Source organism: Molossus molossus, unplaced genomic scaffold, assembly GCF_014108415.1.
Source record: "Molossus molossus isolate mMolMol1 unplaced genomic scaffold, mMolMol1.p scaffold_m16_p_39, whole genome shotgun sequence".
NCBI lineage: Eukaryota > Metazoa > Chordata > Mammalia > Chiroptera > Molossidae > Molossus > Molossus molossus.
In genome coordinates this window covers 78,013-103,936 of record NW_023425376.1, presented here as the reverse complement: position 1 = coordinate 103,936, position 25,924 = coordinate 78,013, and positions in this window count along the sequence as shown.

The following is a 25,924-nucleotide window of genomic DNA, read 5'->3' as shown; positions in this document are numbered from 1 at the left end:
CGAATGACGTGCCCAGCCACAGAGCCCCGGATGGGCCCAGAGCCAAGTGACAGGCAAAGGCTTCGGGGGGGGGGGGGTGGCCTGCTGCACAGGGCCCCATGTTAGGCTCCCTCCCACCCAGGCACCCCAGCTCCAGAAGACGGGCCCCTCACAGGCTGTCCACTGGCAGCCCCCCTGTGCGTTTGGTTTTAAAGCAGTGTTAGAACAGGCTGCGTGTCGTCCTCTCCAGGAACAGAACCCGGACCTGGAGTGAAGTACTCACACACTGCTCAGCGCTGCCTTCTCAAGCTGTCCACGGTGACAGCCCAGTTCACTTTTGATGTAGCTATGATGGCTCTCAGAGATCTAGACATGACTTTTTATGGCATGAAAAAGAAAAATGGAACTGAATATATAATACTGATGAATCCTTCGACCTTTGTGTCTGAAAATGCCTAGGCATGAGTTATTGCATAATAATGCAGGTCCTGTCTTGTCTCACTTTTTGTTTTTATCCTCATATAAGGACATTTTTTCATTTTTTTTGTTCAGATAGAGTGGGAGGGAGAGAGAGAGAAACATTGACATGAAAGGGACACATTGAGTGGTTGCCACTTGCATGACCCAACCAGGGCCGGGGACAAATTGCAACCGAGGTACATGCCCTTAGCGGGAACCAAACCCGGGTCTCTCTGGACCGCAAGCCAATGCTCTAACCGCTGAGCCAAACTGGCCAGGGCATGTGTCTCACTCTTAATAAGCATGTGGTGCTGCTGTGTGAGACCCGCTCTCTTGTCCTTCGGGCTGTCTGTGCTTGTGAGTGGCTTTGGGGAGCGGCTGGCCTCACTGATGGAGCCACAGGGCCCGAGGCACTGGAGGCCAGAAAGATCTCCATGGGGACAGCCTCCCACTCACTCTGGAATCACAGGTTCCAGGCGCATTTGTCAGATATTTGTCAGATGTGGTCAAGTTGGCGTCGGAGGTGAACACAGCCCTGCCAGCTTGCCTGGCCTCATGTCCAGTGCCAGACCCTCCCATGCTTCCCTCTGGTCTCCACTTTTCCCACCCTTGTCCTAGCTTTCTTCTTCCTGAGCAGGGCGGCGCCCAGTTAACCCAGTCATTCCCTCACCTCAGCCAGGGCTCCTAAGTGCCCACAGCCCCGCCAAGCCCACCACCAAGCCCATGCTGGGTGCCCCTCTGGGAGGAGCTGTCTGAGGGCCCCAGACAGAGTGAGCGGGGGTCCTGCCCAGCTGGGAAACAGATCCAGAGCCTTAGGCCAACCTGTTCTCCTGGGCTCAGGGAGCTGGAAGTAGGTGTGGTTGGGTTTGGCTGGGCGGAGGGACGGAAGAGCATGACATAGTCCCTGTCCTTAGGGAGCTCACAGCCTAGAGACCAGACTCTCTCCTTGACGGAGTCGACGCAGGCTTCCCTGCACTTTCCAGCGAGGCCTCCACTTCCCTGTCCACCTCTGCACTGCCCAGTTTCAGCAAGAATCTGCTGAGTCGGTTCATCTGGATGCCCCACCCCCCTATGTAACTACCACCTCATCTAATCCAGTACCTGAGCCCCTTGCTCCCTGGCCAGTCCTGTCTGGGCCCCACCCCTGCGCCCACCCTCAGCAGCATCCTGCTTGGCCTCTGCACCTATCTGCCCAGCCAGTGTTTCTTTAGTGACTTTCTGTCCATATCCTCCTTGATTCCCCTTGAGTCCCCCCTGCTTTTTCTGTGAGTTCGCACCTGCTCCCTTGTGAGTCCCCACCTGCTCCTCTGTGAGTCCCTACCTGCTCCTCTGTGAGTCCCCACCTGCTCCCCTGTGAGTCCCCACCTGTTTCCCTCTGAGTCCCTACCTGCTCCCTTGTGAGTCCCCACCTGCTCCTCTGTGAGTCCCTACCTGCTCCCTTGTGAGTCCCCACCTGCTCCTCTGTGAGTCCCTACCTGCTCCTCTGTGAGTCCCCACCTGCTCCTCAGTGAGTTTCCACCTGCTCCCCTGTGAGTCCCCACCTGCTCCCCTGAGTCCCCACCTGTTTCCCCGTGAGTCCCCACCTGCTCCCCTGTCCCCACCTGTTTCCCTGTGAGTCCCCACTGCTCCCTTGTGAGTCCCCACCTGCTCCTCTGTGAGTCCCCACCTGCTCCTCTGTGAGTCCCCACCTGCTCCTCTGTGAGTTTCCATCTGCTTCCCTGTGAGTTCTCACTTGCCCAAGCTGGGCTTGGAGGGACTCGCCTCTGTCCTGATGTCTCTTCTCTTCTGTTCAACTCTGGAGTAAAATTTGTTTGATCACTTGGCTGTCCAGATCTCGTCTTCCTTTGACCCTACATGGGACAGACAGTCGTGGACAGCTCATTGAAGCCTTAGTAGAATTGAAATATGGGTGAATGTGAAGGGTGTCGAAAGAGTGAACAATGCTATTTGGCAAAGAGGCAAATAGGAGCTCTGGGGAAGTCTGGAGCTAGAAACAGCAAAGGTAGGTGTTGGGACAGGAAGTACGGGTGCTGCTGAGGGGTGTGGGCTGTGCAGAAGGAAGGCGGAGAAAGCTCATGGGTTTGGGGCAGGGGTGGCACTGATGAGCTGAGGTGTGTCTGTGGCAGCCCAGGAGACGGAGAGGTTAGTATGTGTGCCAGGCACAGGGCACGGGGCACAGGGCACAGGGCACAGGGCAGGGACATCGTTACCATTCAGGCTGCAGGGGGTTGAAGGGACAGGCCCAGCGGGGGGGCTGCTGTACTAGGGGCAGTGGTCCAGTGTCGTGGTTTTGTAGGGTTGGAGCGGACGTCAGAGAGGGAGGAGCAGAAGATAAAAGGGCAGATGTGGGAGACAGAGATCAGAGACCAGACCCACCTAAGTGACCAAAGACCCTTCCTGGCTGCTTTCCTAAGAATAAAACACATCAAATTCAGTCTCTGAGCCAGAATTTCACCCTGGCACCCCCTTCTCCCTTCTGCAAAACAGGGACAGTTGACGTTGGTGACTATGACCAAGGCTCAGAAAAACAAATAAATCAGGTTCAATAAAATAGCGATTTTACATGTGTTCATCAGCTTTCTAAATCACTAAATTTGGAGACTCGTGCAGGTCTGCGGAGTGGGTGCCCTGGATATTTCCAGCAGCCCAGCTCCTCCTGTAGCCTCTCAGCGGCCAAAGTGTTTCCTAAGCACTTTTAGTCACAGGCACAGAACCAGTGCTCTGCTCAATGCATACATTGTTCTCCTGTATAAACCAGCACCTCCCCTGTCCTCCCTTTTGTAAATAGGACAGAGTTCTAATTCATTTCTTGTTCCATCTGCAAATAAGCTTTTTTTTTTTTTTTTTTTGCTATAGCAGAGAGAATTTTAATTTGCTGCCTTGGAAGGAGCCACATTGACCTGCAGCCGCAGCATGGAGTGGAGATTAGGGAGTGAACTCAGCTGATCCCACACCATGAGTCAGCTGCACTGCAGAGTGGAGATTAGGGAGTGAATCTGGCTGGCCCCACCCATCCATCAGCTGCAAACCCTCCAATCACCAGCAATGGCCAGCGGGCCTCAGTGCTTACAGGACGCTGGGCAGGTGGAGGGTCTGCTAGTGACAAGCGCTCTGTCTGCTCCCGCTGCTGGCTGGGTGACGGCCACCTCCTGCCTGTCCCTGCCACCCCTCCTGTCCCAGCTCCCACTCTGGTGTCATCCCTGAGGTGCTTCACGGTGGTGACTGCAGGAGGGGGTACGAGCAACCGAGTCAAAAAAATGATTATTAAGAAGTGATGTAAAAATGTTCGCAAGTGCCCTGGCTGGTTATGCTCAGTGATTAGAGTGTCAGCCTGTGGACCAGAGAGGCCTGGGTTTGGTTCCCGCTAAGAGCATGTACCTCAGTTGCGGTTTCTCCTGGCCCCAGTTGGGGTTATATGGGTGGCAGCCAGTCAATGTGTCTCTTTCACATTGTTGTTTCTCTTTCTTCCTTTCTTCCTCTCGCTCTATCTGACAATGAACACTAAAAAAATAAAAATAAAACACCTTTTAAAAAAAGTGTTCTCAAGTGAGACCTGTGGGTAGTCAGAGGTGGGTCGACTTCCCAGACACTCTGTGAGGGTGGATTTGTCTTTCTCTTCAGGTAGGTCATTGTTTCTGGCACTCCTGTCCCCATGGCCAGTGATTGGTTCACTCACCACCTGGCCCCACGTGGAGGAGGGCCCCATGGGGGTGGGGAAGCACACCTCAGGTGGGGAGGCTCTCCTGGGCATTAATGGTGCCATGTGCTAAGCACATCAAACACGTAGAATCTGGTGGGAAGCTCTGCTCCCAACAAATTCTCAGTCCTTTAGACTCCAGGAGAAGGTGGAGACCTCCCACCATCCTCTGTTCCTGCCACCTGCGGGCGTGGGGACCTGTAAGCATCTCAGCACACAGTGGGGACACTGGAGTGAGGCAGTCATAGGACTGTCAGGACCTGTTAGTTCCCACATCCTTGCCAGGAGTGTGATTTGGTACAAGCCCTCCCACTGGCCCTGGAAGGTGAGGAGTTTGGGGGGACTCATGGGGCAGCCCCCTGTGAAGGCTGGTCACCCACACCAGTCTTCTCTCCTCAGTGACCCTGGAGCAGGGTCTCCCCTTCAGTCAGCCTGGTGGGTGAGTTCCGTGCAGCCCATGTGACAGAGCAGGGAGCCACGCTCAATGGTATCACAGGGCGTGGACGTGGTCACTGTCTCTCCACATTTACCATGTGAATTGGGGGGATTCATGGCCATCGGCAGGCACAGGCCAACCCCACCAGGGGCACAGAACTGAGCCCCATCTCCTGGGTGCTAAGGCCGCAGCCACGCCGGGCGACGGCTGCTCTTCTCCTATCATGTCTGCCTTTCCAGGTTCGGGGTCGCCAGCCTCCTCTGTCATGTCCAAGCTTGTGGCTATTGTCAGTGGGGAGACAGCTGGCCGGTGCCTGCTCCATCTTGGGCCCCAGAATGAGGTGCCTTTCTTTTCCAGAGGAGAGAGGGAAGGAAGGAGGTAGGTCCGGACAACAAGGGGACTTTCTTTTGGACACTCATGGACCATGGTCCTCCCTCCCAGTCCGAGTGCTGTGCTGGTCAGTGGAGACACTTTGCTTGTTCTTCTCTCTGGGGTTCTGGAAGCAGGCGGATGGTGTTGGCTGCACAGACATGGGACCAGAGGGGCTGCTTTCCCGGGTTTGAGACCACGGTTCCTGCTGTTCTGCCCTTCCCAGCCCCTCTCACCCTGGGGTTCAGGCTTCTCCTGGGTCTTCCTGACACCGCCCGTCCATCTGTCCACCCTGCACGCTGCTGGTCTGCACTCACTGCCAGCTGAATGGGAAGATCCCTGGGCACTCGGGAGCCTCATGGTGCAGGGGCCTGGGGCCCTTCGCCCCTGTGTGGAGGGGAGGAGCCGAGGTGACTGCTGGGCCATGTCATAAACAGGAGCAGCAGGTGGATTTCACTGGGCCCAGACTGAAAAGTCATTTTGAACCCCTGCTGAGTGGGTGTGGATCTCACCCACCAGCGATTCTTCTCCTCTTCACAGCCACGTGGGAAGACAAATGGGAGCCATCTCTGCAGGAAGAGAGCCTGTGAAGAGAAGGTGTTATTGCTGCCATAACTTGGAGCACCGCTCTGCCCAGTGCAGGGGGGTGGGTATCCATCATTTCTCACCTGCTCAGCCTGTGCCATTTTCACAGCAACGGGCTGCAAGTCATTAGAAAGCCTGCTCCTGCCCAGGGCACCTCCCCTCATCCTTGAGCAGTGTCACTCAGGCACTGTGCCTGTGACAGCCACCAGGGCCCCTCCGCGGCTTGGAGTAAACCTGCTCTGTCCACAGGGCCCTGGCCCAGCTTTCCGGGTCACACACCACCGCCCTGTCACATGTCAGATGTGGTTAATGGAGCAGGAGGGTCACTGTGGGCAAGGCGCTGCCCGTGCTGTGATATGTGAGGTGGTTAAAGCATTTGGAAGCCCCTGTAAGAACCAGGTGGTGCAGGAAGGAGCATTCACCTGGGTGATTTCACTAGCGTGGCCGACACACAGCAGCTTCCTTCAAGGTGACAGAAACTTCGTGATGGGACTAGAACCATGCTGGCAGGTGGGGGCCCTGCGGTCAGTCCACCCACCACCATGTCCCCTGGGTCCTTATGCCCAGCCAGACCTCTTGGGCCAGAATCCCTGGGGCAAGGCTAGGAAACCTGGGTTCCCCCTGTGGTTTTTAACCTTTTATATGTATTTGTAGGTTCACATTGTTTGTAAAAAGTGATGCTGAGAGGGCCACATGCTCTGCCCATTTCCCTCCATAAGAGCATCTTGTAAAAACCTCACCATCAGGACGTCAGCATCGACACAGACCCCGGTGGTGGGGGGCTTCCTGGCTCTCTCTGTGCCATGTGTGGGGTGAGGATCTCCCTCCATATACTTCTATCATGAGTGTTCCCCATGCCACCCAGATGGAGAACAGCACCCAGGACAGTGCCGGGCATGTGCCCAAGAGTCCAGAGTCTGTACAGTGAACCATTCAAGTCCCCCCCAAATAGGCCTCTCGAACTTGGTGCCAAATCAGAGAAGTGATAGGAAGCATTGTTAACATCCCGGAGACACGGTAGATGTCGTCATGTCCAGAGCTCTGAGGTGCCCTCGGTGGGTGAACGGCTGCTCCCTCCCCAGGGTGTACACAGGCAGGCAAAGCAGAGATGGGGTGTCTCACTGCACACAGCACCATGAAGACATTCGGGCCATCTGTGGTGCCCCTGCAGCTCCAAGGGACCCCTCTCTCAAAGCTCTGGGCATGGGGACAGGTTGTAGACACTCTGCAGGATTTCACCTCTGGTTGCCACCCTCTGGGTGGCAGAAGTGCTCACTTCAGCCTCCTGTTACCTTGGACAAAGGGCAAGAGGGCAGGGTCCAGGAGCCAGGGGTCTGATGCTGCAGAGCCTGGGGATGGTGAGTTTTAGTTCCACAGGGCATGCTGCTCAGGCCCCAGAGATACATTTCTGGGGGGAAGGTGCCCACAGACATAGTAGTGACCTCCAGAGGGAGGGACATGGGGACCAGAAAAGGTGGAGAACAAAGGAAGAAACACCAACCACTCAAAAGTCAGACAAGAAGTTAGTTCAGCCCTGGCTGGTTTGGTTCAGTGGTTAGAGTGTCAGCCTGCAGACCAGAGAGTCCCAGGTTCAGTTCCTGCCAAGGACACGTATCGCATTTGCAGTTTGTCCCTGGCCCCAATTGAAGTTGTGTTGGTGGCAACCACTTAATGTGTCTCTCTCACATTGATGTTTCTCTCGCTCTCTTCCTCCCTCTTTATCTGAAGATAAATGCAAAAATGTCCTCCAGTGAGGACAACAAAAAAAGTTAGTCCAAGTTTGAGGCCGCTGGTCCAACAGGAGGCAGTGTGAGAGCACCCCCCCACCCCAGTGAGGAAACAGAGTGGGTCTGAGTACCATCCACTGTGCACAGCATCATGGTGACAAGTTGGTGTTTCTTCTCTCAGCAAGAAAAGGCTGCTAGAAACAGTACTCCATAAAAGATGGATGGACCAGCACGGGTCAGGGAAAACAGGGCTGGTTTGAGTACCTGGTGGAGTGCAGGAAAGAAACTCTCCTGAGTGTGGCACTAGGAACCTCTCCTAGAAGTGGAAGAAGTCCCCCCAGAGACTCCTTAGGTAACATGTCCCCTGACACAGGAGTGGGTGTAACCAGCCACAGGGGTTTGATGGCCAGGGGACTTTCCACCTTGGGGGGGTGGGTCTTTCAGCTCCACCACCTTCATCTGCATGGTTGGCGCATGGGCAGCTCCCTCGTGGGGAGGCACTGTGAATGGATGATCTCTGCAGACACATCAGCAAGCGCACTGCAGACACTGCTGAGGTTTTGCTAGGAGCCAGGCCACAGTCAGGAGACACATCCTTACCTGTCAGCGGGACAAGTGCCAAAGCTGATGGAGAAGGTGCCTGAGGGTTATGGACAGGAGTGGAAACCAGACCTCAGAGCCAGTTGAAGTGGTTCCCCCCAAGGAGCAGGTCTGAAGGTGGGGAAGTGGGCTGGGGACCCTACCTTCTTTTTCTCCCCTCCTCTCTTCTCTCCCCCCTCCCCTTCATCCCTGGCTTCCTCCCTCCCTCTTTCTTTCTCTCTCCTTCCTTCTCTATCTGTCTCTGGCTAATCAGCTCTCTGCACTATTTTATATGTTAAACATGTGCATTTATTACTTTCATTAAAATTTAAAGTATTTAAAGGTTTGCAAAGTAGGTAAACATTAGAAATGAGGTTACTGAAGAGAACTAAAGGTGTTTTGAATATGTGAGGGGCTCTGAATTATTATTCATTGACAGGCCCCTCACATATTGACAGACACCCCACTCCTGTCTGTGTGTTAAAGCCCCTGACACCCCATTCCTGTCTGTGTGTTAAAACCCCTGACACTTCACTCCTGTCTGTGTGCTAGAGCAGGCCCCTGACACCCCTCTTCTGTCTGTGTTAAAGCAGGCCCCACATCCAAGCCCTGGGATATCCTTAGTCACTGGGAGTCACTGTCTGACCTTGAAATACTGCAGTCACAGTCTTCTGAGAAGAGTCCCAACTTAGAGAAAATGGAGATGTATGTGTGCCTTTAAAATCACTGCCATCTGTCTGTCCATCTGTGTGTCTGCCCATTCAGTGAGGGACAGAGGTGCTGAGGGCCAGGCCTCACACAGTGTGGAGGGGACACAGGTCAGCAGCAGCTCCTGGTCTGCATCAGGGAGACCAGAGGAGAGGCCTCCATCCTGCACCAGTGTGGGGATGGCAGATTCACTGGTGGTGAAATGTGATCCCGGCACTGCCAAGTCCTATATTTCCTGGTGGCCCACAGAACGGCGTGGGCCAGACAGTGTGGCTGCAGAGGGTCACCACCCACTCCACCATGGTCTCTCTCCAAGGAACTCAGCTGCACCCTTGGGTGTGGTGATGTTAATTCTGTGCACCCTGCATCCAGCCCCCTCCACCCTCCTGAGCACCTGCAGGAGGTGCCGCTCGGTGGAGAAGGTTGGGCTGTAGCCTCTTCCCTTGACCTTGAATGCAGTGTTGCCACCTGAAAAAAGAGGCTTCACCCTCAGTTTTTACATCTGCACAGTGGGGTGACAGTAACTGCCACACAGACCCTTTTGGGGTTTAAATGAAGTCAAGTCACAAAAATGTCAGGAACTGCTTGTCTTCTTGTACTGCCCCTGGTGAGTCTGTCTGCATTTGCTGCAGTGACACTGCCTGTGGCATGTGCATATCAGAAACGTGGTCCCACACCTGGGCTCACAGCGCTGAGCTGTCTCAGAAAGATCACTTGGCAGGAGAGGGGGCGGAGTCTACTGGGGCAGCCTGGACTCAGGGCAAGTCCCTGGGAAGCCAAGGGTCTCCTTTTCCTGCAGGCAGCCAGGGGCAGGATTGGGGCTCTAACTCTTGTCCTCTCACTCGTAAAAGATGCATTTCACATGACAGCTAGAAATGGAAGGGACACAATTAGCCCTGAAGAAGAGAGAAATTGGGACTTGGAGATTCTGCAGAGCTCAACATTTTCTTAAGAGTCCTTAATGATCCTAAAAAATATGGGTTTCATGACTAGCTTGCTGTTCATTCTTTTTTCTTTTTGCATGACTGTCATGTTGCTGGTCCCCTGACAGAGTGGCCGCAGCCTGGGGGAGGGGCACACAGTTGTGCTCTGCTCCAGCTGGGAGGCTGTGCCAGGAGGGAGACTGAGGAAACTCCAGAAAAGTGCTGATGATGTGTCACAAGCAGGAGATCTTAGCATGGGCCAGATCTGAGGAGTGAGCAGGACCAATGCTCGGGACCAATCCAGGTGCAGGCAGTTAGGTGCAGTGGTGCTGGGCATCTACCCACCCTCACAGAAGTTGGGTGTGAATGTGTGTGTGTGTATGTGTGTGTGTAAGCATGTGTGAAGGTGAGTGTGTGAGTGTGTGTGTGCCCCAGGAAAGGGGTTCTTCCATCATAACCTCAAGGCCTTAAATGCAGACCTTTGGTCTCCTCTTCAGATGAAGTTAAAGTGACAGCGAGACGTGGGCAGACTTGAACGATGGTGCCATCTGCTCCTAACATGTGTTCGTAGCGGGCACATTACCAACCAGCCCTGGGAGTCAGCACTTCAGAAAGTAAATGGTACAATTTTCTGTAATTATCATATGGAATCATGGATTTGGAGCGACAAGGTTTATTGATGTAAACACTTTATTTATTTATTAATCCTCAGCTGAAGATATTTTTTCATTGATTTTTAGATAAGAGTGGAAGGGAAGGAGGGAGGGAGGCAAAAGAGAGAAACATCAATTGCTTGCCTCCCACACCACCCCAATCGGGGCCAGGAATTGAACCGGCCCTTAACTGGGAATCAAACCCTCAACCCTTTGGTCTGAAGGCTGATGATCTAACCACTGAGCCAAACCAGCTGTGGCTTGATGTAAACATTTAAAATAGGCACCATGGAAGCCTTGTGGACACGTCTCAGCTGTTCCTTCGGGGTGGCTCCCTGGCACGTGGGGTCACCATACGGGGTTCCATTGTCAGCTGCAGGTGGCTGTGTATCTGGCAGGCTGCCCAGCTGTCCCCAGACAAGTGAGAAGGCAGCTTCTCTGCTACACACGCAGTGTGACTCCGCACAGAAGCTGCCTTTCCTTTTCTCACTAGGCCTGTGAGGCACACAGGAGGGCACCAAGGCTTGTCCAGGGCTGCTCACCAGCCCTCGAACCCCATGCTCTGCTGTCTCCGTGGTCCAGAGGCCTCGTGAAAGCAGCTCAGGTGGCCTGAGCATGTCCCACCATGGCTCTGCTTGCAAGACCTGGCCTTCTGTTTCTTTTTTTGACAGTTTTATCATGTAAAATATATGTAATGAAATTTACCATTTTATCTCTTTTTTTGCTGCACAGTTTAGTGGTGTTAAGTACATTCCCATTGTTGTGTGGCCATCATCATATCATCTCCATCTCTGTTCCCATTCTCTCCAACTGAAACTGTCCCCACTAAACAATGTCGCATCCCCCACCCTCACCCCAGCTGCCCTCTGTTTTACCTCTGTCTCTGACTCTGATGGCCCTGGGGACCTCATGTGAGTGGACTCACACAGCATTTGTCTTTGTGTGACTGGCTTTTTCACTGAGCATAATGTCTGCATGGTTAATCCGGGTTCTATCAGGTGTCAGAATGTCCTCTTTTTTTTTTAAACTGAATCTATTGGGGTGACATTGGTTAATAAAATCATATAGGTTCAGGGGTACAGTTCTATACTACATCATCTGTATATTGTATGGTGTGTTTACCATCCCAAGTCAAGTCTCCTTCCATCACCATTTATCCCCCTTTATCTTTCCTACCTTTCACCCCTTTTCCCTCTGGAAATCACCACACAATTGTCTGTCTATGAATGGGGTTTTTTTCTTCTCTTAATCCCTTCACCTTTTTAGGCAACCCTCATTCCCCCTTCCCTCAGACAGCGATCAGTCTGTTCTTTGTATCTGTGAGTCTGTTTCTATTTTGTTAGTTTATTTTGTTCATTAGATTCCACATAAAGTGAAATCTTATTATATCTGTCTCTGACTGGCTTATTTCACTCACCATAATACTCTCTAGGCCCATCCATGTTGTCACAAAAGGTAGGGTTTCCTTCTTTTTATTTTCAGCGAGTAGTATTCCACTGTGTGAATGTACCACAGCGTTTTAATTCACTCATCTATTGATGGGCACTTGGGCTGCTTCCACATCTCAGTGACTGTATATAATGCTCCAAAGAATATAGGGGTGTATACATTCTTTCAAATTAGTGTTTCATGTTTCTTCAGCTATATTTACAGAAGTGGAATCACTGGGTCATAAGGAAGTCCCATTTTAAATTTTTGTGTTAATCCTCACCTGAGAATATTTTTTTTCATTGATTTTTAGAGAAAGTAGAAGGGAGAGGAGAATAGAGAGAGAAACCTTGGTGTGAAAGAGACTTATCAATCAGTTGCCTTAGGCACATACCCCAACCAGGACCAGGAATTAAGCCTGCAACTCAGGTACCTCCCATTGACAGGAAATCAAACTCACAACTCTTTGGTACACAGGTCAACACTCTAACCACTGAACTACGCTGGCCAGGGTCATTTTTAATGTTTGAAGTTACACCAGACTGCTTTCTACAGTGACTGCACCAGTCTGCATTTCCATCAGCAGTGCACAAGGGTTCCCTTTTCTCCATATCCTCACCACCTCTTCTTGTTTGTTGATTTACTGAAGATAGCCATTCTGACTGGTGTGAGGTGATATCTCACTGTGGTTTTAATTTGCATCTCTGATGATTACTGACATTGAGCATCTTTTCATATGTCTACTGACAATTGGTATATCCTCTTTGAAGATGTGTCTATTCAGGTCCTTGGACCATTTTTTAATTGGATTGTTGTTGAGTTTTTTTTTTTAAATATGTTTTTATTGTTTTTAGAGAGGAAGGGAAAGGAAGTGAGGGAGGGAGAAAGGAAGGGCGAGAGAGAGAGAGAGAGAGAGAGAGAGAGATCAGCTGCCTCCTACATGCACCCTGACCGGGGATTGAGCCTGCAACTTGGGCATCTGCCCTGACCAGGAATTGAACCAGCAACCTTTTGGTGTATGGGACAATGCTCAATCAACTGAGCCACATCTACCAGGGCTAGTGTTGAGTTTTATAAGTTCTTTATAAATTTTGGATATTAAGCCCTTATTAGATGTGTCAGTAAATATGTTCTCCTATTCAGTGGGTTATCTTCTCATTGTGTTGATGGTTTCCTTTGCTGTGCAAAAACTTTTCAGTTTGATGTAGTTCCATTTGTTCATTTTTGTTTGTTTGTTTTCCATGCCTGAGAAGAAATATGAGGAAAAAATATTTCTATGAGAAATGTCCAAGATTTTACTGCCTATGCTTTCTTCTAGTTTTTTTATGGTCTTGATTCTAACATTTACATCTTTAATCCATTCTGAGTCTATTCTTGTGTAAGGTTTAAGAAGGTGGTATAATTTTCTTCTTTTTCACTCATTTGTCCAATTTTCCCAACATCATTTATTGAATAGACTGTTTTACCCCATTGTGTGTTCTTGCCCTCTTTGTCACATATTAGTTTACCATAAGTCTGTGGATTTGTTTTTAGGTTCTCTAGTCTGGTCCATTGATCTGTGACTGTTTTTATGCCAGTACCAGACTGTTTTGATTACTATGGCCTTACAGTATAGTTTGACATCAGGTAATATGATTCCTCTAACTTTGTTCTTCTTTCTCAAGATTGCTGTGGCTATTTGGGGTCTTTTGTGGTTCCATATAAATTTTTGGAATTTGGTTGTAGTTCTGTGAAATACATCATTGGTATCTTGATAGAAATTGCATTGAATCTATATGGGCAGTATGGACATTTTAATGATGCTATTTCTTTCTATTCATGAACACAGTGTATACTTTCACTTATTTGTATTTTTTTCCATTTCTTTTTTCAGTGTCTTATAATTTTCTGAGTATAGAAAATACTCAGAATTTATTTTTATGTGTTTTTTTTATTTTTTTATTTTTTATTGATTAATTTTTGTTACAGATGTTTCTCCTTTTTCCCCCACTGATTCACCCCTCCCTCTCCCTCCCTGCCCCTTCCCCAGATTGTTGTCCATGTCCACTGTTCATGCATACATGCATATAAGTTCTGTGGTTCATCCCTCCCCCACCTCCCCCCTTAGGGGATTGTCAGTCTGTACCCTGCTTCCGCGTCTCTGGGACTACCCCATTCCTCAAACTGTTATGTTCATTATATTCCACAGATAAGTGAGATCATATGAAACTTGTCTTTCTCTGTTTGGCTTGTTTCACTTAGGATGATACTTTCAAGATCCCTCCATGTAGTCTCAAAGGATAAGAGATCTTTCTTTCTTACCGCTGCGTAGTACTCCATTGTGTATATGTACCACAGCTTTTTGATCCATTTGTCTACTGATGGGCACTTGGGCTGTTTCCAGATCTTAGCGATTGTAAATAGTGCTGCTACAAAGATGGGGGTACATATATTCTTTCTTATTGGTGTTTTATGCTTCTTAGGGTATATTCCTAGACGTGGGATCACTGGGTCAAATGAAAGTTCAATTTTTAATTTTTTGAGGTGACACCATATTGTTTTCCATAGTGGCTGCACCAGTCTGCATTCCCACCAGCAGTGCACTAGGGTCCCCTTTTCTCCACACCTTCACCAACACTTGTTGTTTGATGATTTGTTGATGGCAATCCCCATCAAAATACCAATGGCATACTTCACAGAATTAGAACAATTACTCCAAAAGTTCATATGGAACTAAAAAAGGCCTCAAATAGCCACAGCAATCTTGAAAAGAAAGAACAAAGTTGGAGGGATCACAATACCAGATTTCAGGTTATACTACAAAGCCACTATAATCAAAACAGCCTGGTACTGGCACAAGAACAGGTATATAGACCAGTGGAACAGAATAGAGAACCCAGAAATGGATCCAAGGCAATATGCTCAATTAATATTTGACAAAGGTGTCAAGAGCATACAGTGGAGTAAGGACAGCCTCTTCAATAAATGGTGCTGGGAAAATTGGACAGCTACTTGCAGAAAAATGAAACTAGACCATCAACTTACACCCTACATGAGAATAAACTCAAAATGGAAAAAAGACTTAAATGTAACTCATGAATCCATAAAAATCCTAGAAGAGACTGTGAGCAACAAAATTTCAGACATCATACGCAGCAGAATTTTTACTGACACATCACCTAAGGCAATAGAAACAAAGGAGACAATGAACACATGGGACTACATCAAACTCAAAAGCTTCTGCACAGTGAAAGATACAATCATCAAAACGGAAAGGCTACCCACTGTATGGGAGAGCATAATTGCCAATGATATATCAGATAAGGGGTTAATTTCCAATACATATAGAGTGCTCATACAACTCCACAAAAGGAACACAAAGAATCCAATTTAAAAATGGGCAGAGGAACTAAATAGACACCTCTCCAAACAGGACATACAAATGGCTAAGAAACATATGAAGAAATGCTCAATATCACTAATCATCAGACAGATGCAAATCAAAACAACAATGAGGTATCACCTCACACCTGTCAGAATGGCAGCCATCAACAAATCATGTGTTTTATTTTTTGATTCAATTGTGAAATGAAATTATTTTTTAGCATCCCTTTTGATAGTTCATTATTGGTGTATAAAAATGCAACTAATTCCTGTATACTTGGATTGTATCCTGTTACTGTACTGAATTCTTTTATCAGTTCTAGTAGATATTTGGTGAGATCCTTTGGGTTTGCTATATACAGTATTATATCATCTGCAAATAATGACAGTTTTACTTCTTCCTTTCTGATCTGAATGTTTTTTATTCATTCTTTTTTTCTAATTGATGTGGTTACAATTTCTGGTCCTATGTTGAACAAGAGAGGTAAAAGCTGCCATCCCTGTCTAGTTCCTGATTTTAAGGAAAACACTTCTAGGTTTTGCCCATTGAGTATGATGTTGGCTGTGGGTATGTCATATATGCCTTAATTATCTTGAGATATGTTTCCTCTAGTCCCACTTTGCTGAGAGTTTTTATCATTAATGGGTGCTAGATTTTGTCAAATGCCTTTCCTGCATCAATCGACATGATTACTTAATTTTTATTCTTTATTTTGTTTATATGTTGTATCATGTTTGTTGATTTGAACATATTATACCAACCTTGCCTCCCCAGAATAAATCCCACTTGATCACAGTGTATGATATTTTTATTGTACTGCTGGATCCAGTTTGCTGATATTTTGTTGAGAATATTGTATATGTGTGCATCAGAGATACTGGCCCATAATATTTTTTTCTTTAGTGTCTTTATCTGATTTGGAAATTAGGATAATGCTGGTCTCATGTAATGAGCTTGGGAGTCTTCCCTTGTCTTGAATTATTTGTTTGAGAAGTACAGGTATTGGTTTTTTGAATGTTTTGAAAATTTACCTGTGAAGCCATCCAGTCCAGGACATTTGTTTGCTGGGAGTTTTTTGGTTTTTTTTTTTTATTGCTTCAATTTCATTAGTAGTAATTGGTCTATTCAAATTTTCTGCTTCACCCTGAATGAGTTTTGGAAGATTCCATGTTTTCAGGAATTTTTTCTTTTCTTCATTTTCAGGTTGTCCAATTAGCTGGCATATAGTTGTTTGGCCCACATTTAAAACATTTTTTTTTCTTTATTGATTTTTTGTTGTTGTTAGAGATAAGGGAGAGGAAGAGAGAGATAATAACATCAGTGAGAGAGAACATCAATTGGCTGCCTCCTGCATGCCCCCGCTGAGGATTTGGCTCACAACCTGGGCAGTGCCTTGACGGGAATTGAACCAGCGACCTCTTTCTTGGTGCGTGGGTCCATGCTCAACCACTGAGCCACACTGACTGGGCTGGCATATAGTTGTTTGTAATATTTTCTTATAATTTTTTGTATTACTGTGCAGTCAGTTGTCACTTCTCCTTTTTCATGTCTGACTTTATTTATTTGGGTCTTCTCTCTTTTTCTCCTGATGAGTTTGGATGAAGGTTTGTCAATCTTGTTTATTTTTTTAAAGAACCACCTCTTGGTTTCAATGATCTCTTGTATTTTTTTAAGACTCTATTTCATTTATTTCTGCTCTGATTTTATTTATTTTTTCTACTATTTTGAGCTTAGCTTGTTTTTCTTTTTCTAATTCCTCTAAGTATAAAGTTCAATTATTTATTTGAGATTATTTTTATTTCTTGAGTTAGGCCTGTAATGTTATGAATTTTCCTCTTAGGACTGCTTTTGCTGTGTCCCATAGGTTTTCAAGTTGTGGTGTTCTCATTTTCATATGTTTCAAGGTATCCTTTGATTTTTTCCCTTAATCTTTTTTTTTTCTTTTTTTTTTATTGATTAATTTTTGTTACAGATGTTTCTCCTTTCCCCCCCACTGATTCCCTTAATCTTTTTAACTATTCATTGTTCAGTAACGTTATTTAGCCTCCACATCTTTGTGTGTTTTAGTTTTTTCTTTTTTTTTTTTTTTGGTTTTGTTTTTTCAATTCTATAAATAATAATTTTATTGTAAAATTTATATAACATAAGATTTTCAAATTTAACCACACTTAAGTATACAATTCAGTAGCATTAAGTACACTGACATTGGGCCAGTATCACCACCATCCATCTCCAGAACATCTATTATTTTTGCTTCTCATTGTTTTTCATTCTATTTTATTAAATTTATTGGGGTGGCATTGGTTCATAAAATTATATAGGTTTCAGGTGTGTACAATTCTATAATACAGCACCTGTATGTCAGTTTTTTTTTCTTGTGGTTGATTTCTAGTTTTACACCATTAAGGTCAGAGAAGATGCTTGATATAATTGTTTTGTGTCTAATACATGGTCCATCCTAGAAAATGCCCCATGTACACTTGTAAAGATTGTATATATTCTTCTGTTTCAAGATAAAATGCTCTGAAGATATTAAATTCTTCTGATCTAATGTGCCATTTAAAGCTGCTGTTTCCTTTTTGGTTTTCTGTCTGAAGATCTATCTATGTCAATTGGTGTTAAAATCCCCTACTATGTCTGTATTACTGTTGATCTCTCCTTTTATGTCCATCAAGACTTGCTTTGCATATTTAGGTACTCCTATGTTGGGTGCATAAATGTTTACAAGGGTTATGTCCTCTTGTTGGATTTCTCATGTTATCATTAACTGGTGTCCTTCTTTGTCTCTTACTATAGCCTTTGTTTTAAAGTCTGTTTTGTCAAATATGTATATTGCTACCACAATTTTTTTTTTTGTTTTCATTCTCATTTGCATGAAATATCTTTTTCCATCCCTATACTTTTACTCTGTATACCTTTCATTCTGTGGTGGGTTTCTTGTAGACAGCATATAAATGGGTCTTATTTTCTTATCCATTCAGCTACCATGTCTTTTAATTGGAGCATTTAAGCATTTACATTTAAAGTGATTATTGATAGTTACAAATTTATTGCCATTTCATTCTTTTAACTATATTTCTCTTATTTTCCTCCTTCTTGACCCTTTAACAGTTCTTGTAATACTGGTCTGGTGGCAATAATCTTTCTTAGCTTTTTCTTGTCTAGGCAGGTCTTTATTTCTCCTTCCATTTTAAATGGGTAGTCTTGGTTGTAGGTTCTTGCTTTTCATCACTTTGTATATTTCATACCAATCCCTTCTGGCCTGAAATGTTTCTGTTGAGAAATCAGCTGCAAGTCTTATGGGAACTCCCTTGTAGGTAACTGACTGCCTTTCTTTTGTTGCCTGTAAGATTCTTTGTCTTTAACCTTTGACATTTTAATTATGATGTGCCTTGGAGTGGACCTCTCTGAGTTCATCTTGTTTGGCACTTGGATGTCAGATGTTTTTTTCTGTGACTGGTCCTGGGCAATCTGTTTGGAGCTACAAGACAATTCACAGTTTGCGGATGCCTCTGCTAGGCCTTGTGAGCACAGGAAGGTCCAAGCTGTGCACCAAGGCTGGCTTTTACCAGCTCCTAGCCTTGGGGACAGGTTAGTAAAGGTCCAAAGGCACCTTGAGGTCTGTCTTTGCCTGCTTCCACCTACTGGCTGCCTCTTAGGCTCAGTCACTGAAAGAGCCTCTGCAGGTTCTCCAGTTGCCTGAAGTAGGTTCTCAGTGAGTTTTTAGGAAGGTTCAAGTGGTATTCACCAGATTGATACAGGTTCAAACTTGGTGTCAGTGCTGGGTCTGAGCCCACCCATCAAATGCCCCAGGGTACACCATGTCTAGTTGCCACCTGCTGTGTGCTCACACAGCTTTGAGATGTGTACAAAAGACCCGGACCTGGCTTTGTTTGTAAGAGTAGAATCAAAAGGTTGAAACAGGCTATCTCCTAGGACTTAAGGTGTATGAAATCTGTACTCTGAGATTAGCCATGTAAGCTCAAGGGCTTTGCAGAGAGTCTATGGGTTCTCAGAGGCCAGGGAGCTTCTTCCTGTTGTGGGTAATTCATGGGTTCCCTGGGATGCAGCAGGGGAGAGAGAGCATGGTGGAATAATGTAGCTGTAATCCCGTCACTGTGTCATGAAAAGCTTAGTCTCCTCGGGCATGGCTGATCCGAGCAGATGGCTCTCTCCATTTCCTTCCTAAAAGAATTGCTGTTCTCTTCCAACGTCCAACCAGGTGCATGTTCACTGGATGCCTGGGCAGCACCGTCCCAGGTTTCTGCCATCAAAGCAGGGTGAGCCATGTTGGTGTGCAGAAAAAGGCAAGAGGGCAGATAAAGTTCCCTTGGGTGGGTTGAAAATGCTATTAGAACCATTAAGGGTTAAAAAAATTGTTTTCTGTCTGCTCCCTTTACAGCTAAGCAGCCAAGGTGCTGCCTAGCACACTGTCAAGGAAACACAATTCTGCTGGCACTGTGCCCACTGCCACCAGAACAGTGGCAAAGGCAGCTGGAGCGGAAAGACAGGGCATTGCTCTCCCATTAGGGTCACCATCCTGGCCATGGTTCTGGCTGGACAGCTGACCCTGCAACAGCCACTGAGGCTTTTAGACCTGACAGTGTCATTATCTGATCTATATTTTTTAAAGATCACTCTTATTTAGATTTATATGTTTATTTTTTTAAGTTTTTAAAAATTAAATTTTTTTTCAGTTAGCATTGACATTCAATATTAGTTTCAGATGTACAGCATAGTAGTTAGGCATTAACATAACAAAAAGTGATCCTCCCAATTTGTCTAGTATGGAGTCTCTTAAAATTGTATTAATCCTATTTATCAGGGCTCAATCCTCATGATATAATCACCCTCAAAGGCCCCCTTTTATTTATTTTTATTGAATTTATTGGGGTGACATTGGTTAATAAAATGGCATAGGTTTCAGGTGTACATCATCTGTATATTGTGTGTTCACTGCTCCAGTCAAGTCTCCTTCTATCAACATTTATTCCTGCTCTTTCTGCTTCTGCCCTCCCCACCTTTCCCTCTGAAGATCACTTCATGATTTGACATTTGAAATGATATCTGAGATGTGTCCTGAGAGTACAGGGGAATTTGGACAGATGAAGAGGGTGAGATGTTCTCCAGGTACAGAGCAGACACGTGGCTGCTGCAGGTAGAAGAGAACACTGAGGACCAGAGCACACCCCTCAGGTACCTGTGAGTGAGGGGCAGGGCAGGGACAGGACAGGGGAGACAGGGACCAACCACAGTGAGGTCACAACAGGGGCCCTCCAAGGGAAGGCAGGGCAGCAGTGACAGGGGACCTAGGAAGACTCAGGGCAGAATAAAACAGGGGACCTTTCATGGTGGGGGCAGGACAGGGGGGACCAGGGACTTTCCATGGAGGGGTCAGGACAGGGGGACAAAAGATCCTCCATAGGGACACAGGAGAAAGGGACAGGGATCCCTGGGAAGGGTCAAGGCAGGGAGGACCAGGGACACTGGGGAGGGGCAGAACTGAGGACACAGGGCACCCTCCATGGGGGGACAGAAGACAGTTCATGGAGGTGTCAGTGTCCCCTGTCATTTGTCCCTCCTCTACAGTCCCTCCTGCCCTAAATTTTTATTGGAGGGGTCCCCTGTCCCCTGCCCTCCCACCTCCATGGAGGGTCCCCTGTCCCCTGCCCTCCTCCCACCTCCATGGAGGGTCCCCTGTCTCCTGTCCTCCCACTTTCATGGAGGGTCCCCTGTCCCCTGCCCTCCCACCTCCATGGAGGGTCCCCTGTCTCCTGTCCTCCCACTTTCATGGAGGGTCCCCTGTCCCCTGCCCTCCCACCTCCATGGAGGGTCCCCTGCCTCCTGTTCTCCCACTTTCATGGAGGGTCCCCTGTCCCCTGCCCTCCCACCTCCATGGAGGGTCCCCTGTCCCCTTTCCTCCCACCTCCATGGAGGGTCCCCTGTCCCCTACCCTCCCATATCCATGGAGGGTCCCCTGTCCCCTGCCCTCCCACTTTCATGGAGGGTCCCCTGTCCCCTGCCCTCCCATTTCCATGGAGGGTCTCCTGTCCCCTGTCCTCCCACTTTCATGGAGGGTCCCCTGTCCCCTGCCCTCCCATTACCATGGAGGGTCCCCTGTCCCCTGTCCTCCTCCCACCTCCATGGAGGGTCCCCTGTCCCCTTTCCTCCCACCTCCATGGAGGGTCCCCTGTCCCCTGCCCTCCCACCTCCATGGAGGGTCCCCTGTCCCCTGCCCTTCCCCCTCCATGGAGGGTCCCCTGTCCCCTGCCCTCCCCAATTCTTGGAGGGTCCCCTGTCCCCTGCCCTCCCACCTCCATGGAGGGTCCCCTGTTCCCTGCCCTCCCACCTCCATGGAGGGTCCCCTGTCCCCTGTCCTCCCACCTCCATGGAGGGTCCCCTGTCCCCTGCCCTGCCACCTCCATGGAGGGTCCCCTATTTCCTGCCCTCCCACCACCATGGAGGGTCATGCGCTCCCATCTCCATGGAGGGTCCCCTGTCCCCTGCCCTGCCACCTCCATGGAGGGTCCCCTGTCCCCTGCCCTCCCACCTCCATGGAGGGTCTCCTGTCCCCCTTCCCTGATTCCTCCATGGAGGATCTTGTCCCCTTTCCCTGCCCCCTCACCTGCAGGTCTCTGAGGGGTATACTTTGGTCCCTGGTATTTTTCTTTCTTGCCTACTGGCCACGTGTCTGCTCTGAACCGGGAGCACATCCCACCCTCTTCATCTGTCTAAAGATACCTGTGCTCTCAGGACACATCTCAAATATTATTTCAAATGTCAAACCAGAGTGTTATTTAAAAAACATAAATCAGATGATGTCTCAGGCCTAAAGTCTTAATGGTTCTGATAGCATTTCCAACCCACCCAGGGCCCTTGATTCACCTACCTGCTCATTCTCCCTGCACCCCAGCCAGCCTGGCTGTCCCTGCTCCAGGGGCACTTGTTGTCCCTTTGGGGGTGGTATTCCATCTCCCCAGTTGGCAGCTCTGTCTCAATCACCATGTCTGAGGTTAAGTATGACCAGGTCTTGGGGAGCCTTCCCTGAGCCTTCTGGGGAGTCACTGCAGTGGCCCCAACCCTGCCTTGTGGAGTATAATGTGGCCACATGAGAGAGCTCACAGAAGTGAGACAGGTCAAAGTGGTAGGACAGGTCATAGAGGTGACCTGGCAACTATCCCAGGTCAGCCAGGTGGGCCAAGGTAACCAGGTGTTGTTTTTGTTGTTGTTGTTGTTTGGATATTTTCTATTTATTTTCAGAGTGGAAGAGAGAGAGAAACATAGATGTGAGAGAGACACATCAACTGATTGCCCCCCTAACTACCCTGACCATGGCCAGGGACCAAACCACAACTGATATACATGCACTTGACCGGAATCAAACCCACAACTCTCTGGTTCTCAGGCTGACATTCTAACTGCTAAGCCAAACCAACCAGAATTGTTGCTTTTTTAAATCAGTGAATGAACATTTATTGAGCACCAACCTACTCCAGACCCTCTACGGAATACACAGAAGGGGCAACCCCACCCAGGTCCTGGACCACAGTGACCTGGTGTTCCTGACACTAAAACATGGGCAGGAGGGTGGCCCAGAGATTCCATGGGAGGGGCTGAACTCCACTGTTGGCTTTGAGGCTGGAGGAAGGGACACAGGACAAGGTTTTCAGGTGGCCCCTGGAAGCTTGGAGTGGCTTTGGCAGGGACAGGGAAGGGGAGATTTCTGTAAGGAGGGCACCAGGACCCCCGGGCTTCTGGGTGGGAGTGCAGCCCAATTAACCCACCTCAGGTTTCTAAACCCAGTGCTTGTGACCCCACACTGTGGTGTGGACCACTTTGTCTGAGGTCACTGGTCAGGGACAAAAAGCCATATTGTCCCTGTTGCTCCCTGGTCACTTTGGCTAAGTTGGCTTCCTTCATGGCTCCTATCTTATGAAAGGATATTCTAGCTCAGCTGTTTGTCTCCCAGGCCCCTCAGCTCCAAAAGGTGCCCTTTGCCCCCTTCCCGGAGAACAGGTCCCATGAACCCACAGAGAGTTGGGGGCAATGTGAAATGAGTTTGGGAGAAAAGGGCACTTTTCTGATTTTGTAAAATGTTATTTTTGTAATAAACTGATTCGTGAACATGTAACTACATAAAATTTCTGAACCTCTTTAGGACATTCGAATCAATAAATCCATGAATTAAAAAATCTTTTAATATTTTTACACATTTTTTTTTATCCTCACCCGAAGATATTTTTCCATTTTTTTGTACAGATAGAGTGGGAGGGAGAGAGAGGAAGGGAGAGAGAGAGAGAGAGAGAGAGAGAGAGAGAGAGAGAGAGAAACATCGACATGAAGGGACACATTGAGTGGCTGCCACCCGCAGGACCAACCAGGGCCGGGGACAAACTGCAACCGAAGTACGTGCCCTTAGCGGGAACCGAACCCGGGTCTCTCCGGACCACAGGCCGACGCTCTAACTGCTGAGCCAAACTGGCCAGGGCTCTTTTAATTTTTTTTTATCAAAACCTGTGTGTCACTGTTTGGTTCAGAAATGCAGTTGCCGCTTTGTGAGTCGCCTTTTAAAGGGAGAGGGTCCTGGCTGCATACTAGGTTCCTTCTGGAATTTGTCTTCTGCTCCCTGTCCCCACAAGCCAGCTCTTGGGTCTCTGGTGACCAGTTGACCCTCAGTGTTCCTGACACCTCACCTCTTCTTCACCTGCCTGGTGCAGCTTCCAGTAGGGTGGGAGCTCCATCCCTGGGGTGTGACAGCCTGGTGATCTCAGCTCCTGGAGTTCTTGCTCATTTCTTACTTGGGGACCCAGAATTGCGGTATTGGAAGTGGGGGCAGCTTGGGTGCTGTTTCCTTGTGGCTGCAGGCCTGCACGGGAGCAGGTGGTGTGGGCTGGCCCATAGCTGTCTGCTGTTATAGGACCCAGAGGCAGCTCCTGGGGGAACCTTTCTGTGTTTCAGGGTGTGAGCCATGGGTGACCTTTGGTGCACCTCTGTGCATTTCGTGGGAGGTCTGTGCATCTGTGTTCATGAAGGACACCTGCCTGTGGTTGGATCATCTGCCCGACATTGCTAGGGTTCCTAGGACCAGCTTGCTTTGGGAAGTTTTCTCTCTGGGAGTATTTCTCTGCTCCACAGAGTCTGAAAACCTGGTCTACAGAGTGTCCCGGCTGGTCCCTGGTGAGAAAGAGTTCTTGAACCCATGTTTAGTTTTAGACATAGCTTTTCATTTGTTGCTTATGAATTCAATCATGGTGACTGTTTCCCTAGAGAGAAAAAAAGTGTATGCTGTCTAGGTACCAAAGTAAGACATACTATTGATCTTCCTGTTAAATCCAGGAAATGGGCACATGTGTTGTTTTCACCTGTTCTTCTGTCTCTGAGCATTTTTCCTACATTCTCACTAGGTTGCTACTTTTATGCATGAAATGTTTTCACTTTCAAGAGTTACATGTGACCAATGTATTTGTCACCATCATTCAGGTTTGTCTAAGGATATGGTTTTCATGCCCTGGCCAGTCTTTATGCCATGGCTCCTCCATATCTGAGGCCCTTTCTTTTCCTCTCTGTTGAGGTCCCAACAGCATCACGAGGAAGGCATGTGGTGTGAGTGCTGATACTTTAGCGGGGTATAGAATGTTGGGGTCACAGACTTTTCTTTTTTTCTTTCTTTATTGATTTGAGAGAGAGAAGGGAGAGGGAGAGAAAGAAACATCAATGAGAGAAAACATTGATTGGCCACCTCCTGCATGTCCCCAACTGGAAATTGGGCCCACAACCTGGGTATGTTCTCTGACCAGAAATTGAACACACAACCTCCTGGTGCATGGGTCATCACTCAACCACTGAGCCAAACCAGCTGGGCCAGACTTTTCTTCTAACTCTGAAGTCTCTGCTTCATTATCTTCTACTATGTGTTCACAGTCAAGGAAGGGAAATTGAAGCCAGGCTGATACTTGTTAGTAAAAAGAAACATAATCTTTCCACTGGATTTTAAAGAAAAATTGACCTGCAACATTTACCAGTTTCACTGGGCTTTAACATGGGTTTTGGAGTCTGCTCATCAGCTTTTGCTGGTGTATAGAACATGGGTGTCAGCTTCTATCTTCAGGCCGAGTCTCCCAGTGGCTGGCAGCTGCTGTTTCAAGGATCCAGCTTGTGGGCCAGTATGATGTCGGTGGCCACCCGCTGGTCTGGCTGCTCTGGCTCCAGTTCCCATCTTTAGCTCTAAGGCACTCATGTACCTCAGGGAAGTCTTATTATTATGCCACAGATTTGGGGGAGTGACTAGGAAAATGCTGCCAGTTTCAGCATTTTAGAAAGAGCACTTGGTGTGGCTGGGTTATTGGGAGACAGGAAGAGGCATCTGGAGAATAGGGCACTACTGGGACTTTTATGTCAGCCAAGATGGTCCGTCAATAGGAGGGTCATTCTACCTGGGGAGGGAAATCCCTGGGCCCCATAGGGAGGGGTGAAAATTATCCAAAGATGGGTGCTAGGCCTGGACCAGCTTAGGCTGCCACACAGTTTAATGTGGCTTCTCTTCCTTCACTGCCACTCACCCACTGCCTAGGGTAAAGTATTTTGCCTCGATGGGTCATGGGTATAGTACATGATTGGGTCCCAGCTAATCTGGGCCCGAGCATCTTCCTCTGAAAGCATCAGAGGAAAATTAGTTAATGACTCATTTGAACTGATTTGTTATTTGGGCCTTTGACCTATGATGTCACTGTGCTGCCTCCAGGTGACCCGGTTTTTAACCAGCCCATTTGAACACACTTAGTGCTTTGCCTTAGTATCAGCTAAAGGGTGATGGAAAAGTGAGCTGCAGAGTTTCAGTAGCTTTGTAACAATAGCACAAAATTTGGAATAATGCACTGTGCATCTATCTAATTACATAAATAATGCATTTGTGTCATTGTCGAGTAAGGGGGTGTGCTAATGGATCAATTATTTTTAACTGTAGAATGCTTGATTGTTTCAGAAATATAATTGATTTTAATCAAGAATCAATTAAATG